The sequence below is a fragment of the Equus przewalskii genome, chromosome 15, assembly GCF_037783145.1.
Source record: "Equus przewalskii isolate Varuska chromosome 15, EquPr2, whole genome shotgun sequence".
NCBI lineage: Eukaryota > Metazoa > Chordata > Mammalia > Perissodactyla > Equidae > Equus > Equus przewalskii.
The window spans coordinates 72,789,969-72,808,693 of NC_091845.1; the positions used below are offsets into that span (position 1 = coordinate 72,789,969).

Consider the following 18,725-nt stretch of genomic DNA (forward strand, 5'->3'; position numbering starts at 1 on the left):
TTGCGGGCGGGGCCGGCGGGGAGAGGCGGGGCCTGGCGGGCGGGGCTGGGGCGGGGCGCTGAACCCGCGGCGGAGGGTGGGGCCGAGCGGGAGGAGGGGGCGCGCGGGCGGCTGGGCGGGGCGCGCTCGGGCCTCCGCTCCTCACGCGCTGGGTTCGCACCCCCAGGTCCCGCGCCGCCGGGACTCCTGGCGGTGAGTGCCGTCCGCGAGACGAGACCGCCGCCACAGGAGGAGCTGCGGGCGCTGAGGTAGGTGCGGAGACGACCGCCGCGCGGCCTGGAGCCCTCGCGCCCCCTTCCCGGCCCGCGGGCGCTGGCGAGGCCGGGGGGCGGCGCGCGGCGGCCCGGGCGGGCGGGGCCGGAGCCTGGGGGCGGGGACCCGCCTGGCCGGAGGGGCCTGCGGGGCCGCCGAGCTCTGGCCGGGCTGGCAGAGCCGTGGGAGTCGGGGTTCGAGGCGCTGCGGGCGCCTCTGCACGCCCCGCGGGCCCCCGGCCTGGCTGCCCAGGAGGTGTGGAAACCGGCGGCCCCGGGGGCGCCCAGAGGGGAGGGAAGGCGGGGGACGGCCTGGTCCCTCCCACCTCGGGCTCCTAGGCCAGTTCGCCCGCACAGCCCTCGGGAACTTGTTAACAGGAAAGCTTGGCAGGGAAACAAATGCCAACGTTTTGGAAGAACTGAGAGTCACGTCGTTAGGCGCTGAGGCTTTATTTTCCTTCCCCGCCCCCTGCCCAACCTTGGCCCGACTTGGCCAAAGAAGGATGTGTCACCAGCGCGGGGCCTCGGGCGGGATGCCCGGCCGGGCTGGGAGCGGGAGTACCTGAACAAAGGTAAACGGAGGCCGGGCCGGCGCCACCCCTGCCCTGCGGCCGCCCCGGCGGGTCCCCTCCCGCGCCGACCCCAGCTGCCGCCTCCGAGGGGCGTTCTCCTGGGGGACCTCTCGATGGAAACCAGCTGGCCGTTCTTGGCGTGGCTGTTGCGTGTGAACTCTGTTGTGCTCACATAATTCCCAATCCTCCGACTCTGGTAAACCTTAAGGAAATTTTATCCCGTTTTAGTGGTCAGCAAATGTAAGGGGGGATAAATTGCCGTTTGTAAATTATACGGTATTTTCTTATTAGGAAATGGTCTGAAAACGCGAAATAAAAGTTCTTAACACGTAAGCAAAAAAGAGTGATTTGTGGTGCCTTCCAAAATCTGGGGAAGTGTTCCTCCTCAAATCATTTACATACAAAACATCCCCCAGATCTTTGGTGCCAGGCATTTTTTATTGTTCTTCTTCATTAGTCCCAGACCTCAGTTTCTGGTAAACAGAGCACCCAGTGCTGAGACCCTAAGAATTGCCATACTAGGTCAGAGCATGTGCATCCAGCGCAGGAGGCAGCAGGCTGGTGTTGTAGTAAAAGCCTGGTTTCTTTCTTGGTAATACCATTAAAAACGATCTCAGTTTCATTTCTTGCAGTAGTATCCATGACTTTTAGTGAAAGCCTTTTAAAAATCTATAGACCACTCCTAATTTATACAATTTATTCACATTTATTGCATCCAAATGGCTCTCCTATCCTCTCTGGCAGAAGAACTTATAGCATGAGATACTTGTGGGAAAAATTTGGATCTTTTATAAATCTGGAAGCTCAGAAATCGAGGACAGGGGAAACTAAAGTTTTTTCAAAAGTAGACAGCTTTGGAGAAGTCTTTATCAGGACCAACCTGGCTGTTGAGTTCAAAAATAGCTTTATCTACTAACAACCTGAATATTAAGCAGATTTATTTGTATTCATAAGTATTTGCATATTTAAAAATACAGCTTAGCATTCTGGAGAGTGAAAGGGCTATCTGATTTTATCTTAGTCTGAATTAATTTGGCCTTAATGTTTAGCTGAAACCAGCTGCTCTAAGAGAATGGAAGTTTTGTCTCAGCAAGAAGGGAATAAAGGAGATGAGTAATTTTGGAGTATAGGGTACTTGAAGGGGGCAACTTTGCTTTTAAACTCTTCAGAGGCTCCTCATTACCTCCAGCAACATAGTCGACACTGGTATGGCCCCTGCCACCTTTCAACACGTAGCTTAAAGCTTTACTTCCTCTCTGAAGCTTTTCTTAGCATCGCCCCCCACCAAAAAAAAAAACCCACCAAGGCATGGAGTAGAATTGATCACCCTATTGGGTATCACCATCCTCTAAATTGGAGGTTTTCAGCCGTGGTGCTGTTAACTTATGGGCCAAATAATTCTTTGTTGGGGAGGGCTATCCTGTGCGTTATAGGATGTTTAGCAGCATTTCTGACCTCTACTTAATAGATACCAGTAGTGCCCCCCCCCACACACACAGTTATGACAGTAAAACAGTCACACAATCCACAGAGTTGTGACAATCAGAAATGTCTCCAGACATTGCCACATGTCCCCTAGGAGGGCCAAAATCCCCCCCAGTTGAGATCACTGTTCTTAAGGGACTGCTGCCTTAACACAGTGACAGTTAACATCAGTGGCGTGGTCCTCACTTGCTTATGTGTTGATTTTCTCTGCTGTGCTAGGCTTGAGGGCTGGAGCAGTCATTCATTTATTTAACAAATATCTGAGGGAAGACACGCTTTGCCAGCTAGATGCTAATTTAAGTCTGGAAATACAGTGGTAAAAGCAACTGATGTAGTCTCTCTACTCCTGGACATTACAGTCTAAAGAGAGTGACAGATGCATACATGTATCGTTATACAATTCTTCATTACAGTTGTGATAAATTCTGGGAGAAGTACAGGGTCCTCTGAGTGCCTAAAAAGAGGACCTGACCTAGATTGGAAACTAGGCAAAGTTTCCTTGGGAAATGACCTTTAAGGTGAGGGGGACTCTGAAGGACAAATAAAAATTACAAAATGAAGCTTAGTGATACAATATTTCAGGCAGAAGAAACAGGACCTTTTCTAGGAACTCAGAGGCCAGTGTGGCTGGAGCATGGAGAGTGCTAGGAGTAGGATGATAGAAAATGAAGCTGGGAAATAAGGTGAAGGCTATCTTGAGCAGCAGTTCTCAATCTAGCCTGCTTATCAGAATCACCAGAGGAACTTAAAACAGTACTAGCAGCTGGGCCATCCTCCAGGCCCATTAAATCAGAATGTCTGCAGTGGGTCCTACTCCCTCCCCCAGCTACCATTTTCCCCACTCGTTCCAAAGGGATGACCACTGTTATTAGTTTTGTGTGTCACTCTAGATATTTTCTGTGAGCATTCAAGCAAATGCATATTCTTTCCTCCTCTTGTTGACACAAATGGTAACATACTGTACATACTGTTCTGTTCCTTGTTTTGTTCTCTTAACATCTTGGAAATCTTTCCATTTCAATATATAGTTCCCTTATTCTTTTGAATGACTGTATAGTATTCCATTGTATGGATACACAACAGATTATTTAACCATTCCTCTGTTGATGGGCATTTAAATTGTTTCCAATAATTTACTATAACACACAGTACTATACGTATACATATATACATATGCCAGTTCATATGTGTATGAATATATTTGTAGGATAAATTCCTAGAAGTGGAATTATTGGGTCAAATATGTACACACACACATATTTGTAAATATTTGTCTTTGTAAAAGATCACTCTAGTCATATTGGAGAGAATGGTTTGGAAGGAAACGAGTGAATGCAGGAGACAGTTGATCTAAATAAGGTTACCGTATGGTATTGAATGATTTGTGTCTCCCTAAAATTCATATTTTGAAGCCCTAACCTCCAATATGACTACATCTGGAGATAGAGTTTTTAGAAGGTAATTAAGGTTAAATGAGGTCATATGGGAAGGGGGGTGGTCCTACTCTGATAAAATTGGTGGCCTTATAGGAAGAGGAGAGAGGAAAAGCCATGTGAACATACAGTGAGGAGGTGGCTATCTGCAAGCCAGGAAGAGAGTCCTCACCAGAAACCTTCCCTGCCGGCCATTGATCTGGGACTTCTACCCTCCAGAACTGTGAGAAAATAAATTGCTGTTGCTTAAGCCACCCTCTGTAGTATTTTATCATGGTAACCTGAGCCAGCTAATACACTGTTGAAAGGTTGGAGAGAAAAGATGATAGCTGGGACCAAGGTGGTAGCAGAGAAGATGGAGAGAAGTAGATGGTACAGGAGATATATTTAGGAGGCACAATTGTTGGGATTCGAGGATTGATATGGTACAGGCGGTGAGAGGCAGAAATAAGTGCATAGGATGACTCCCAGGGTACTAGCTTGCCTGACCAGGTGAATGCTGGAGTTGTTACCTGAGACAGAGAACACTGGAAGCATAAATAGTTTTGAGGTGGGTTTAAATCACAGTTCACTTTGGGACTGGTGTGACCTTGAAGTGAAGACGTCATATAAGCATTTGGTAATTCAAATCCAAAGCCCAGAGGAGTGGGCTGATTTGGGGACACAGATATTTAGGTGTAAATTGAAGACACTGGATGGAATTACCCAGGGCAGAGGTTGCAGACCCGAAGCCCACAGCTGAATCTTGCTTTCATGTGTTTTGTTTGTCCCATACGGTGTTTTTTGTTACTGTTGTTTAATTTTGTGTTAGTTGCCAATAATTTAAAATCTGAAGATTTCCCATGAAAATCCAGATTTGGGGATTTTTTTTTTTTTTAAATAAGAAGACGTAACACTACTGAACTGGCTTTCCCGTATGTCAACAGTTGATTGGAGCTAAGTCACAGCTAATCTCAGCTGCTTTTTAGTTCATCAAGGAGCCCACCACTATCTAAAATTTATGCCTGGCCTGCTTTGTTTGTTTACTTCTCTGACTCTGCCGGCATCCTGCTCTAGGAAGAGAGTATAGAACAGTGATGCTCGTCTTTGCTGCACATTGGAAACACTGGATCATTAAAAAATACTGATGCTGAGGCCCACCCCAGGAATTTCTGTTTCTGTTCACTTGGTCTGAATTGCAGCCTGGGATTTTTAAAAGCTCCTTGGGTGAGTCCACTGAGCAGTGGAAGTTGGGAACCATTGGTAGAGATTAAGAAAAGAGGGCTCATGCCCAGCATTTCAAAGTTGGGTAGGTGCTGGCCCGGTCGCGCAGTGGTTAAGTTCGAACATTCCGCTTCAGCGGCCCGGGGATCGCCGGTTCGGATCCCGGCTGCGCACATGGCACTGCTTGGCAAGTCCTGCTATGATAGGCATCCCACATATAAAGTAGAGGAAGATGGGCACGGATGTTAGCTCAGGGCTAATCTTCCTGGGGGGGCGGTAAAGGAGGGTAGCCCCAGGAAAGGGATGAGAAGTGGCCATAGTGGTACAGTAGAATGGCAGACTTGCTTGCAGTTAAGGTATGCAAACTTAACACATACACTTGAAGCTGTTTTTAATTAGATGAGAGAGAGCAAATTTTATTTTGCATGTATACTTACTGTTTGTTTTACATGTAATACGTATATGCTGCTTGTTACTATGTAGAGTTATGTACACAAAAAAACAGGTATGCTTAATGAGCCATTTAAGGGATTTTCAAGAGGAATTTAACTATTCTTGATTTTGTCGTCGATGCTTTAGAATCTAATTCCAGTTTACGATGTGTCATAAAAGGCAAGGGAAGAAAGTATTTAAAAAAGAGAGGAGTCCTCAAAGATCTAGATTGAAAATGATGTGTTGAGCTTAGCAAGATGGAGTCTTTGACCTCAGCGAGAACTGTTTTAGATTGGAAGAGGCAGAAACCAGATTGAAGTAGGTAGAAAGCAAGGAATCGGAAGTGGTTACTGTTGGAAGAATCTTTTGAGAAGTTTACCCAAAAAAGGGGGTGATGAGGGAGGCATGGGTGCTGTCTGTTGGTTACCCAAGTGCTTCTCCTAACTTTTCAGTGAAGTAGCTCAATGGTGCCTAATTACCCCCTCCCCCATTTCAGAGGGGTCTTGCTTATATGCATTTGTTTTGGAGACTTTGTGCTTTTCACTGAGGAGATACTTTATCAGGACTCGCCTCCCCCCTCGCCCACCCCCCGCAGATGTTGGTGATTAGGCCCTTAGTCTCTTTCTTATCTGGAAAGCCATTGAGCTCCTAAAGGCCAGCAGGGCTCCGGTGACCCTGACATCATCCTCCCATTGCACTGATAAACAAAGACCAGATTGTTGGCACATTGAAAATGAAATACTTGGCCATGTCAGGGAATATGTATCTAGCTGTCAGATTCCAAGGAGTAGTTTTTACAGCTGTACTTTTTCCCATTAACTTGATATTATAGCTTGGTTTTCCAGTTGCATGCATGTAAAATTTCTCATACTTTGAAATTTTTATCATTATAGTGGTTAGAGGGTATGGATATAAGTTGGAGGAGTAGGGCCTCATCAAGCTCAGAAAGAAGGGAGCGCTGAACAAACTTTGGTTTCCAAAAGGTTATGTATATGCTGTTATCCTGAAGACCTTGGGTTAGAGTGACTGTCTAGAGTGGGTTATCATGCGGATGGCTATTACCAGTCTGTCTCTTATCCATCCCTATCTCATTGGCAAGCTTAACCTGGCATAAGAGGGTTTAAAGGTCAGTTTTGCACTTCATATTTTTAAGAGTTGTGATCTACCAGCAGTACAAAACCCATAGGGGTGGAAAATGCCAAGGATTGTTAGTCAGAATGGTATTTATTAATCGTAGGCATAAGCCCCATTGCTATACTATTTTTGCAAACAGTAGTGTCATCTTGTAAGAGATTAGCTTTCATAGCTGCCTTTGGTTCATTAGTTAGGTGGATGATGATTAACTTCTGTATAAAGGCTGACTTTGTAACATGAATAGCAGACCTTGATCTGAGAAGGTTTTACTGGAAGTCTATGATAAGAAAATATTTTGTTTAGGAACTTGTATGTACTTGGGCAATTGTAGGAATTCCACCATCACAAATATAATTAGGTACTATGCCTGGATGGTGGTAGATGGAGGGAAAAGTTTATTGCCAAGCTGATCCAGAGTTCCTTTGGTTTGTAGAGGAGACAAGATGGTTGAGTGGGCAGAGGACTTGGAGTCAGTTCTTTGGTGCAAGGCTTTGATCTGTCAAGTGTGAACTGTATGACTTTTTTTTATTAAGTTAAAATTCACGCAACATAAAATTAAACATTCCAGTGTGTACAATTCAGTGACTCTCAGTACATTCACAAAGTTGTGCATCATCACCACTATCTAATTCCAGAACGTTTCTATCACCCCAAAAGGAAACTTTGTACTCATTTGGTAGTCACTCCCCATTCCTCCCACCCCGTATTCCCTGGAAACCACCAATATGCGTTCTGTCTCTCTAGAGTTGCCTATTCTGGATATTTCCTGTAAATGGAATCACACAATATGTGACTTTTTGTGTCTGGCTTCTTTCATTTAGCATAATGTTTACAATGTTCATTCATGTTCTAGCATGTGCTCCTTTCTTTGAATAATATTCATTCCTTTCTTTGAATGAATAATAATTCCATTGTATGGATATTCAACATTTTGTTTATCCATTCATCAATTGATGGACATTTAGGTGGTTTACACTTTTTGGCTATTCTGAGTAGTGCTGCCAAGAGCATTTGTGTACAAGTTTTTGCTTGAATACCTGTTTGAATTCTTTTGTGTATATACCTAGGAGTGGAATTGCTGGGTCATATGGTAATTCTTTAACTTTTTGAGGACCACCAAACTGTTTTCCACAGCATCTGCACCATTTTACATTTCCACTAGCCAAGTCCAAAAGTTTCAGTTTTTCCACATTCTTGTCAACACTTTCATATTCTGGGGTTTTTTTGGTTATAGCCATCGTAATGGACATGAGGTGATATCTCATTGTGGTTTTGATTTGCATTTCCCTAATGACTAATGATGTTGCACATCTTTTCATGTGCTTGGCCATTTGTATATCTTTGGAGAGAGGTCTATTCAAGTCCTTTGCCTATTTTTTAATTGGGCTGTTTGTCTTTTCATTGTTGAGTAGTTGTTAAGAGTTGTTTATGTATTCTGGATACTTGACCTTTGTCAGATATGATTTGCAAATATTTTCTCCCATACTGTAGGCTTTTTCACTTTCTTGATAGTGTCCTTTGCACAAAAGGTTTTAGTTCTGATGAAGTGTAATTTATATTTTATTTTGTTACTTATATTTTTGGTATCATATCTAAGAATCCATTGCTAAATCCAAGGTCATGTCAGTTTACCCCTAAGTTTTCTTCTAAGAGTTTATAGTTTTAGTTCTTACATTTGAGTCTTTGATCCATTTTGAATTAATTTGTGTGTGTGAGGTAAGGGCTTAAATCCACTCTTTTGCGTGTGGATATCCAGTTGTCCTGGCACCATTTATTGAAAGAGATGTGTGTTTTTATGCAAGTGTCAGACCCTGAGTTTTCTCATTTGTAAAATGAAAGTAATAAAAATATTTGTCTCACAAAGTTATTGTAAGATTATAAAAAGAGGATGTGTGTGTAATCACTTTGAAAAGTATAAATCACTAAGCAAGTATGAGTGATTATTATTGGTTTGCCACATAGTCCCCTATAAGTTAGTGTCCTTCATCAGCCACCAAAAGTCTTCCATTGCAGTGCATAATGAGTCATAACATAGCAAGAGGGCTGGGATCGATGTTGTAACCCTGGGTACAAGGTCACAGGGCCCCAGGTGCAAGAGGTAGTTGGACAGATTATACCCATCCAGAATTGAAAATATGTCTTCTTGTAGAGCAGGTGTTTGTCAAACTCTGTTGATAGTCCTCTCAAATTTAAGAATATCTGTTCTAGGTGTGTAAGGCATAGTTTTCAAAACTAAAGAGTTTTCAGGCATAGTAGGAGAATAAAGGCAGTTCTTTTTATTGAACCAAGAATCCTTACATTTCACTGTGTCAGCTTTTAAACTTCTAGGACTAAGACTCTTTCCTGATTCAGTGACTAGTGACCTCACTTAGTTCAATCAACAAATATTTATTGAGTTATCCCTCTGTGCCAGGCACTGTACTAGATACTAGAGATACAGTGTCTTATGGTACAAGAACTAACTCTCTTGACCCTGCAGCCCCTGTAAATGGGCTCCTCTCTATGGCTGTCTAACTCACGGAGTCCAGGTCCTTTCCACCAGTCTCTCTTGAGTCCACGCTTATCAGGCCTGTTCCCCCCACCGAGAACCTCCACATTGCTAACTCCAGTGAATCATTTCTCGGTTTGTCTTTTAGTTGACCTTTCAGCAGCATTTTGCACAGTTGATTTTTCCGCTTTCTTTGAAATGCTTTCTTAGCTTCCAGAACACTGCATTCTCTGGATTTCCTCCCACCTTACTGGAAGTTCTTTGTCTTTTTGCTGGTTCCTCATCATCTTTCTGACTTCTAAAAATTGGAGCACTGCTTACTCCCCAAACCTGTGTTCTTCCATATCAATCCTATTTCCTTGGTGTTTCACCGAGTTTCATGACTTTAAATATCATCTGTACACCAAAAACTATACACCAATGACTTCCGAATTTTATCTCCAGCTTAGACTTCTCTGAATCTCATACTCTGATATGAGTGCCTACTTGACATCTCCTTTTAGATATCTAACAGATATCTCAAAACTGAATTCCTGCTTTTTCTCTCCAAAACCCACTCTTACACAACCTGTCTCATCTCAGTAAAAGCAGCTCCCTTCTTCTAGTAGTCTAGGCCAAAAACTTTGCAGTCATCCCTGACTCTTCTTTCTTTCATCCCTCATTCAGTCTATCAGCAAACTCTGTTGGCTCTACCTTCAGAATGTCCCTAGAGTTGGTTACCTCCCACTCTCTCTACTGCTTCCACCTTGTCCAGAGCACCATTATATCTCACCTGGATTATTGCTATAGATTAACTCTTTTTTCGCTGCTTCAGACCTGCTTTGCTAGAGCCTGTTCTCAACACAGCAGCTAGAGAGACCCTGTTCAAAGTAAGTTCTCAGCTCAGAGGCTTTGCTACAAGGCCATACATAATCGAAACCCCCTTTACCTCTCTGACCTCATGTCCTACCACTCTCCCCTGGGCTTCCTTTGTCCCAGTCACAAATGGTACCTTGTTCTTCCTCTGACAAATCAGCTATGTTCCTGCCTCAGGACTTTTGCTTTCCCCTAATACCTAGAAAGCTCCCTCCATCTCCCTTAGGTCTTTGCTAAAGTTCACTTTCCCCAGGACTCCCTATGTCTTTTCCCTGTCAAACTCTGCTTCCCAGAGCTCTCAGTAGTCTGGGTGTTCTTCCCACCCCACCCCGCAAGACTCAGCACTGAGGGTCCCTCTTCCCTGTGTTTATCTGTCTTTAAGGTTTCATTTGAACAGAGTCCCTCCAGTTAAAAAAGCAGTTCAAAAACTGCTCATCTGTGAGGTTAGAAATAAAAAGCAGAGATTAGTGACTGTGAATGGAGATGTCATTAATGACTTAGAAATCGTAGCGAAAGCACACTTATCCCTTCCATTTTGTGGATTGCAGGCATATTCCCTATTGTACAGTCTTGGGAGTGGAGCCCTGGAATACTGCTGTTGTGAGTACTAATGAGTACGGTGCTCCTACCAGTGCCAAGCACCCCCTCAAGCACTGCGGCTCAGGTGTCAGCATTTTGTCTTCTCTCAACATGGCATCTCTTGACAGTCTTACTCTTCTCCTGGCAGTCTGGTTGAGACCCTTTCCCATGGTGGGCTCTGCTCAGTGAGTGGAGGCTTACTTCGTGCTGGCAGCAGTATTGAGATCCACGTATTAAAGTCAGTTAAGGGTTCCACATAATGGAGAGGGTGTGTTGATTCTACTGTGAAATGCCCCAGACCCTAAAGGAAAGGGCAAATAGATCACATCCAGTGATAGGCTCTCTGGATAGCAAGTTCAGAGGCTCCATCTGGGTCATCGTTTCTCAGCCCATCTGCAAACCTTCAGGTCTTCATGAAGGCTTTCTGGCAGGTTCATGTTATTAAAGGCTGGAATGGTGTCTGTTTTGATTCATTGTTTTAAAAGACAATTCATTATTTCTAATGAATTTTTAACTAAACAAGTATTATATCAATATATTCTCCTTGCCTCAGCTCTTTTCCTAGATGAGCCCATTTCCTAGATGACAAACAAGTAGATAACGTAATTTCAGATAGTGGTAATAGTGTTATGAAGAAAATTAAGTGGGGCTATTCCCCTAATGATGAAGACTTGAGTTGTTTCCAGTTTTTCCCTCTTTTAAACATTACTGCAGTGAACATCCTTATACTTATGCAAATGTGTGAATGTTTATATTGTGTAGATTCTGAAAGATAGAATTACTGAGATATATAATCACAGAACTAGAATTTTAATAGATACTGGCAAATTGATCCCCAAGGTATCTATACTAAAATTATATAAAATACATGATATGTAATATATTTAAAAGCAGCAATCGGGGCTGGCCCCAGGGCCGAGTGGTTAAGTTCACACGCTCCGCTGCAGGCAGCCCAGTGTTTCGTTGGTTCGAATCCTGGGTGCGGACATGGCACTGCTCATCAAACCACGCTGAGGCAGCATCCCACATGCCGCAATTAGAAGGACCCACAACGAAGAATATACGACTATGTACCGGGGGGCTTTGGGGAGAAAAAGGAAAAAAATAAAAAATCTTTAAAAAATAAATAAATAAAAGCAGCAATAATGTGTTTCAATTTTTCAATAAATAAAATATTTTCATTACTTTTTAGTTATGCTAGTAACAATTGAATACATTCTCTTTGTAAAAAAATTAACATAAGGCTCAAAGTCCTCATGTCTTCACAAATTTGCAAATTTTTGCCTCTCTTAAAAGTTTTTAAAACTAGTGTATCCTCGTTTTCATTTTTATTTCCCTGTGGGTGAGTATCTTTTCTGAAGTTTTTGACCATTTTTATTTCTTTTTCTGTCTGTTTGGATTTCACAGCAAAGATTGCTTCTTATCTCTTATGATCCGTTCTTCCTTCATCTTTAGTAATAGGAACCCATTTAGCCAGGCCCATTGCTGCCCATCCAGAAGACTACATTCCTTGGCCTCCAAGGCCAAGTATAACCATGTAAGGTTTAGCTAGTGATAGATAAGCAGAAGGGTTTAGTGTGACTTTCTGAAATCTCCTTAAAGAGAGAAGGCACTCTCTTCCTCATCTTTTCACCCATCCTGTATGTTGGAACACAGATGTAATGACTGGAGCTCTAACAGCCATCCTAGACCATGAGGACGATCATGATAGCTCAGTGAGCCAGAAAACTTGAGTCTCTGAGTATTTGGTGGAGCCACTGCACCAGCCCTCAACACACTTCTTTTGCATGAGAGAGAAATTTAACTTCTGTCTTGTTGAAGCACTCTTATTTTTGGTTTTTCTGTTATATGCCTCATAACAAGTACTTGTCTTATTTATTTATAGGAGTTCTTTGTGTTCTAAATACTCATTCTTTATTATAAAATGGCACATTTTCCTCCAATCTATTGGAGTCCTCTCCCTTTGTTTAAAATAGTTTTTAATTTGATGTCGTATTTGCCTTTCTTTGCTCCTATGGCTTTTGATTTTACAGAATTTTTTATTTTATTTTATTTATTTATTTTTTTTTGGTGAGGAAGATTAGCCCTGAGCTAACATCTGTTGCCAATCTTCCTCTTTTTACTTGAGGAAGATTAGCAGTGAGCTAACAACTCTGCCAATCTTCTTCCACTTATGTGGGTTGCCGCCATAGCATGGCTGACAAGTGGTGTAGGTCTGTGCCCAGGGTCTGAACCCACAAACCTGGGCTCCGGAAGTAGAGCCACCAAACTTAACCACTACACCACAGTGCCAGCCCCCAGACTTTTTTTTTTTTTAAAGATTTTATTTTATTTCTTTTTTTCTCCCCAAAGCCCCCAGTACATAGTTGTATATTCTTTGTTGTGGGTCCTTCTAGTTGTGGCATGTGGGATGCTGCCTCAGCGTGGTCTGATGAGCACTGCCATGTCCGCGCCCAGGATTCGAACCAACGAAACACTGGGTCGCCTGCAGCGGAGCACGCGAACTTAACCACTCGGCCACGGGGCCAGCCCCCAGACTTTTTTTTTAATTAACATTTTAATGGATGTCTCTCCTGTCCTGAAGATATAAATGTAGAATCTTACATTTTCTTATACTTTTATATAAAATTTAGGTCTTTAATTCATCTGGGATTTATTTTTGTGAAGAGTGTAAGGGAGGAATCTTATTCAGTTGGCTATCCATTTGGAATAATAATTTTTATAAAAGGTGGTATGTCAAATTATTGGTTAATAAACTCTCATATGTGCATAGGTTGGTTTTAGGACGCTAGTTTCACTGATCTTTGTTTCTGTGCCATTAATACTTTTAATTACTATAGCTGTGTAATTTATTGTAGTTCTTGATGAGGCAAGGTCTTCTTTCCTTTTTTTTTTAAAGTTAAATATTAAATGGCTATAGTACAGTATTTGTAAAACATATGTAAAGGTAAAGCCTGGCAGTACAATGAATACTTGTTAGCCACTGCTCAGTTTAAGGGAAAAATATTGCTATTACTTTGCGTTTGTCCCCCCACCCCAAAGTTATCTTGAGTCTTGCACATTTTCTCTTCTATGTGAAATTTTAGAATTAGCTTATAAATTCATCTTAGAATCAATTTATATCATTGAAGGCAATAATAGTGTCTCTATCAATAACTGCTTTTTGGGAAATTAATAAATAAACTAATTATTTGAATTTTTTTTGTTTAAAAACACAACTTGAGTGATGTGATGTGAACAGTGGTTAGGAGATATTGGTTGAATGTGGCCATAATCTCCAGTACTTGTCCATTTGGCATCTTTGGTGATTTTTGAACATTACACTATTTTAATTTTTTTATTGATATATAATTGGCATATAACATTATATTAGTTTCAGGTGTACATCATAGTGAATCAGTATTTTGTATATTATAAAATGATCACCACAATATGTTTAGTTACCATCCATCACGACACATAGTTAGAAATGTTTTTTTCTTATGAGAACTTTTTTTTGCTTTTTTTTTTTGAGGAAGATTAGCCCTGAACTAACATCTGCTGCCAATCCTCCTCTTTTTGCTGAGGAAGACTGGCCCTGAGCTAATATCCGTGCCCATCTTCCTCTACTTTATATGTGGGATGCCTACCACAGCATGGCGTGCCAAGCAGTGCCATGTCCGCACCTGGGATCCGAACTGGTGAACCCTTGGCCTCTGAAGCCAAACGTGCAAACTTAACCACTGCACCACCAGGCTGGCCCCTGATGAGAACTTTTAAGATTTACTCTCTTAGCAACTTTGAAATATGCAGTACAGTATTATTAACTATAGTCACCTGCTGTACATTACATCCTCAGGACTTCTTTATTTTATAACTGGAAGTTTGTATCTCCTGACCACCTGCACCCATTTTGCTCACCCCTCACCTTTGACAACCACCAGTCTGTTTTCTGTATCTATGAGTTTGGTTTTGTTTTGGTTGGTTCTTTTAGATTCCGCACATAAATGAGATCACACAGTATTTGTCTTTCTCTATGTAACTCTTTTTCTTGTAGTGTAATGCTGTCAAGGGCCGTTCACGTTGTCGCAAATGGTAGGGTTTCCTTCTTTTTTTGGCTGAATAATATTCCATTGTATATATATACGTTTTCTTTATCCATTCATTCATCGATGGACATTTACATTGTTTCAGTGTCTTGGCTATTGTGAATAATGCTGCAATGAACATGGGAGTGTAGAATCTTTTCAAGTTAATGTTTTTGTTTCCTCCAGATAAATATCCACAAGTGGAGTTGCTAGGTCATATGGGGTTCTATTTGTAATTTTTTGAGGAAGTTTCATATTGTTTTCGATGGTGGCTGCACCAATTTACTTTCCCACCAACAGTGCACAAGGGTTCCCTTTTCTCCACATCCTCACCAACACTTGTTATTTCTTGTCTTTTTGGTAATAGCCATTGTAACAGGTATGTAGTGATATCTCACTGTGGTTTTTATTTACATTCTCCTGATGATTAGTGTTGTTTAGCACCTTTTCATGTACCTGTTGACCGTCTGTATGTCTTCTTTGAAAAAACGTCTATTCAGATTCTCTGCCTATTTTTTAATTGAAGTGGTTTTTTTTTGCTGTTGAGTTGTATGAGTTCTTCATATGTTTTCGATATTAGCCCCTTATCAGATATATGGTTTGCAAATATTTTCTCCTGTTCCACACGTTGCCTTTTCATTTTGTTGATAGTTTCCTTTGCTGTACAGAGCTTTTTAGTTTAATGTAGTCCCACTTGTTTCTTTTTGCTCTTGTTGCCTTTGCTTTTGGTGTCAAAACCAAAAAAATAATTGCCAAGACCTATGTCAAAGAGCTTAATGCCTAAGTTTTCTTCTAGGAGTTTTATGGTTTCAGGTCTTATTTTCAAGTCTTTAGTCCATTTTGAGTTAATTTTTGTGTATGGTATAAGATAGTAGTCCAATTTTACTCTGTTATGTGTAGTCCAGTTTTCCCAACACTATTTATTGAAGGGATTGTTCTTTCCCTATTGTATATTCTTGACTCCCTTGTCTAAATTAATTGACTGTGTATGCATGGGTTTATTTCTGGGCCCTATTCTGTTCCATTGATTTATGTGTCTGTTTTTATTTCAGTACCACATTGTTTTCATTACTGTAGCTTTGTAATATAGTTTGAAATCAGGAAGCATTTCAAATGCTTCCAGCTTTGTTGTTGTTGCTCAAGATTGCTTGGATATTCAAGTCTTTTGGGGTTCCATACAAATCGAAGGATTGTTTGTTCTATTTCTATGAAAAATGCCATGGGAATTTGGATAGGGATTGCATTGAATCTGTAGATTGCTTTTGGTAGTATGGACATTTTAGCAATGTTAATTCTTCCAATCTATGAGCACGGAATATATTCCCATTTATTTATGTCTTTTTCAGTTTCTTTCATTAGTGTCTTACAGTTTTCAGTGTACAAGTCTTTCACCTCCTTGGTTAAATTTATTCCTAGGTATTTTATTCTTTTTGATGCAATTGTAAATGAGGTTATTTTAATTTCTCTTTCTGATTAGTTTGTTATTAGGATATAGAAATGCAGCTGATTTTTGTATATTGATTTTGTATCCTAGAACTTTAGTGAATTTCTTGGTTCTAACAGTTTTTTGGTGGAGTTTTAGAGTTTTCTGTATAATATCATGTCATCTGAAAATAGAGACAGTTTTACTTCTTCCTTTCCAATTTGGATGCCTTTTATTTCTTTTCCTTACCCAATTGCTCTGGCTAGGACTTCTAATACTATGTTGAATAAAAGGGCAAGAGTGACCATCTTTGTCTGTTCCTGATCTTAAAGGAAGAGCTTTCAGTTCTTCACCATTGACTATGATGTTAGCTGTGGGCTTGTCATACATGGCCTATAGTATGTTGAGGTATATTCCCTCTATACCCACTTTGTTGAGAGATTTTATCATGAATGGATGTTGAATTTTGTCAAATGCTTTTTTCAGCCTCTATTGTGATGATCATATGACTTTTATCGTTCATTTTGTTAATGTAGTGTATCACATTAATTGATTTGTGGATGTTGAACCATCCTTATATCCCTGGAATAGATCCTACTTGATCATGATGTATGATGCTTTTGCTGTACTGTTGAATTTGTTTTGCTAATATTTTGCTGAGGATTCTTGCATCTGTGTTCATCAGGGATTTTGGCCTGTAATATTCTTGTAGTGTCCTTGTCTGGTTTTGGTATCAGGGTAATGTTGGCCTCATACAATGAGTTTGGAGGTGGTTCCTCCTTCTCTTTTTTGGAAGAGTTTGAGAAGGACCTTACACTGTTTTTAATTGTTGTTAATTGTAAATGTAGTTTAATTTGTACTCATAATGAACCGTGGTTAAAAATGGAACATGTGTGAAACACATATCAAAATATCATAAATTAATGAGGAGCATGAAGATGATAATTCTGCAGAACTATTTCAAGATGCTCTTTATGAAATACTTAAGTTGCATTCATCTCATCAAAATTTTTATAAAACATCAAGATGTCTCTAATACTTAAAAAATTTCATGATTAAATGAAACTGGGTGAATGATGTAAAGGAATTGTCTACTATCTTTGCAATTCTTGAAATCTATAATTATTTCAAAATAGTGGGTTTTTTTTTAAAAAAATCATTATAAATATAGAAACATTTGCCAGGCGTGTCTTATGTTTACAGTTGCACATGTATTCATACATGCACCTTATTGACATTTGCTATTTCCTATTCTTAAAGCCAGTCTAGAGAAAATAATGTCAGATTGGTTCACCAAATACAAATAGCAAGGTAAAGATACTCTGTTGAATCTCATGAAATATAGAAGAGACCTAATCAAATTAAGATGCTTTCATTTCTGAAATCGATTGTCAATTGAAAGACTCCATGTGGTATTAAATAAGGAAGAGGTTTGCTCTAAAAAGAATTCATTTTCAACTTTGTATACAACTGGTGTTGTAGACAACTGAATGTTTATTTTATTATAGTTGATTGTACTCTTAGGTATTTAAAATTCTAAAAAGAAAAGATTTAAATGCTTGAAAATATGAAAAAGAAAATATATAGGGTTATTCTATCTGATTTGGCTTTTCATTTATTGGAGATAAAGCTCTACAATGTATTGCTTGCTGAGAACTTCTCTCAAAGAGCAGTATGAAACCATTTCTCCTTCCTTGACATATAAAAACTAAAACTCCAAATTTTCAAATTAAGCAGTTGATTTTTATAAGCTGAAAATGAAACAATTCCAAGTACCAGGTTATAAAAGCAGTTTGTTTATTTTGTATGCTATAGCGCAAATTAAATTTCAGTCTACGTTTCAATATATATTTGGTGTTAAGTCCATCTTTTAATTTAGTACATTTGGCTGGAAATCCTTCTTTTAATTTTTTGACAATTTCATTTGACAGCATATGATTTTCTTTACATGATAAAACAGTTCATCTACTGTGAAGTCAAAATTTGTCCTTAAATATTGTCGGTATAATTAAAGACTTTGCCACATGCACTTTATATTAAATCTTTAATAAAGTGCTGATCTAAGATAAAATATTTTTACTTAAAATTGCTTTATCATATGTTGTACAAAAATTTTCTTAATGATTTTTTTTAATTCATAAGGAGGTTTCCAATATTACATTTTAAAGTGCGTTAGTCAAAAAAGGTTGGGAAACACTTATCTGCATCGTAGGCCTATCACTGAAATTGTACTGGTTGAGGTCAGGTTCGGCCTGCACCCAGAATGACCAGCCTGGAAAAGACATGTATCATCGTCGGAGTGTAGGGACAGGATGTGTCAAATGATGGCCTCTAGCTGAAGCGCACAGTATTGCTGCTGCTCACTTTCAGAAGGATAATAATTTCCTCCTTTCAATCCATGTTGTTGCTTTGGTCTTAAAAAGTAAGCAGATGGGCACATGTGTTGCTCAACTGCCGTCATTATAATCGAAGATTAGAATGTCAGAAAGATTCTGGGCAGCTAAAAAACTATGGTAAGTATCCATTACATATGATGATTTTTTGGCTAGAGATTATTAAATGAAGAGAGAGAACAAGTGAGGGAAGGAGGTAGAGTATTATGAAAGCAAGAGCTGAAAGAAAAAGAGGGACTAAAGATGTACAAGTGGAATCAATGAAGGTGTATGTTTGCATGTCATAGAAATTCATTGGTTTTAAGGAATAAATATCCACTTAAAGATACACAAGTAAAATTGTTGTTTATAGTAAAAATACACAGGGAGCACATCAGTTCACTCCAGTTTTATTAAGTACAGCCAGCCAT

The 18,725-nt window shown here is 40.2% G+C and overlaps 1 protein-coding gene across 4 annotated transcripts in view; it reads left to right on the forward strand.

The window, feature by feature from the left end:
* Positions 1-57: 57 nt before the first annotated feature.
* The window catches only part of PPP2R3A (protein phosphatase 2 regulatory subunit B''alpha), a 153,202-nt gene continuing 134,534 nt past the window's right edge, over positions 58-18,725 (forward strand). For 2 of the 4 annotated variants that reach the window (XM_070576130.1, XM_070576133.1), the window contains exon 1: positions 58-248. The gene's annotated coding sequence lies outside the window, so the exon portion shown is untranslated. Of the gene's footprint in view, positions 249-367; positions 824-18,725 lie in introns of those variants that run through there. The other 2 variants (XM_070576132.1, XM_070576131.1) reach the window with 2 other exon arrangements.